Source organism: Crocuta crocuta, unplaced genomic scaffold (assembly GCF_008692635.1).
Source record: "Crocuta crocuta isolate KB4526 unplaced genomic scaffold, BGI_CrCroc_1.0 scaffold1476, whole genome shotgun sequence".
Lineage (NCBI taxonomy): Eukaryota > Metazoa > Chordata > Mammalia > Carnivora > Hyaenidae > Crocuta > Crocuta crocuta.
The window spans coordinates 7696-9354 of record NW_027529211.1 but is presented as its reverse complement, the minus strand read 5'-3'; positions in this window follow the sequence as shown (position 1 = coordinate 9354).

Genomic DNA, 1659 nt, shown 5'->3' with positions numbered 1-1659 from the left:
ACCTAAGCGAAAGTCGGACGCTTAACCGACTAAGCCACCCAGGCGCCCCAAAATAAAAATGTTTTAATAAAAATTGAAAAATAAAAATATTTTTCTCTTGCTGTATTCAAGAAAAAGAAAGGAAAAGAAAAGAAAAAGAAAAAAATATTATTGAATAGAGGGACCAGTGAACAGACTGAAATACGATTGTAATTACATCGTTTTCTCCTAGAAGTCAAACTATGAAGCACTTTATAGTCTGTAAACTAAGCACGTGGAGAGCTATGAGATGTTCCTTTAGAGCAAGGTTGACCCAGCTGGGTGGGTCTTAGTATAAGAGCTCCGTTCTCCACTAGATGGAGCTGCTTAGCTGACTGGAGTGGTTTGTTTCGGCATCTGTAGGTGTGTATGAGCATACATAGGAGGAGTGAAAATGGTGTCACTCAGCTACCCAGTCTCTAGAATCAGAAATCTGTGCTCTCCCCGACCAGCAGTTGTGCACCTGTCCTTTATCTCTGGCTTCTGCCCACTCCCTGCTTTTACAATATCCATGATCAAGTCATCAGGTTTCCAGGAGGAACCTCCTTCCTGAGTTATATCTCAGGTCACGCTGTGTTTCCTTACCCCTCACTTCTGAGGGACTGCGGGCTTGACTCACTCAGACCTTCCAGGGGAGATTCTCATCAAGCAATAGCCAGGTGCCAGCTGCACCCAGGAATGTTCCTGGGACCATGCTGTTGCCCATGCCCAGAGACTGCAACTGGATGCCAGCCCATCGCAGAAAAAGTCCACGGAATTGTGTAGCAGCAGCATTTCAGGGATTATGGAAAATCACAATACACATCTGGCACCAGGCTTCACCCTTAATGACCTTGTTCCAGCACCAGCAAATGTTGTTGTTCTCTGGAGTCTGCTGGGACTGGGTTGCCGCACAGCCTCTACCAAATATCCTTCCAGCAGTGGGACTGCTTTCACCCGTTTGGCCCAAGGACCTCTTGAACCACACTCTGCTCCTAGGTATTCACCCTTTCCACCAGAGCACCACCAAGTATTGAGCTGAGGAGTTTCAGACTCTGTACTCCACTTGTTTATAGTCTTAATGGAATTTAAACCCTCTTCTTGCTCCCTTTTTAGTTCACTCCCTGTGGCTGTTTTCACTTCTTCACTTTCTCTCCAGCTGCTTTTGGGGGGGGTGCTTTTCCTCTACTCTACCCCATCTACTTCCTCTCTCTGCAAGCAAAAACAGCTCCCTGCCCTCCGTGGCTTCTGTCTCCACCAGTTCACTGATCCATGCTGCATACTTGCTGCGTTCTGTGGTTCAGGTTGTGCAGATTGTTGTGTTAATCCTCAAATCAGTATTCTATGAGGTCAGGATGATTTAGTGTTGATCTTGCTGTATCTCATGGATGTGAGACCGAAAAAAGTCTTCCATGCTGTTCTGCCATCTTGGCTCCTCCCCCAGTCTCCTATGTTTTAAATATAATGGAACAGAAATTTAAAAGGGTGAAGGTAACGACTCAGACTTGTATCAAGTTAGACTAGAATGCATATTAATGATAAATATCCAGTAAAGCATTAGAGTAAGGGAGAAAGCTCAGACCACAAATGGATACACTAAGTTTCAAAAGTTGTATTAAGTTATCACTATGTGGCAATTAAAAATAAAGCTTAATTGAAACA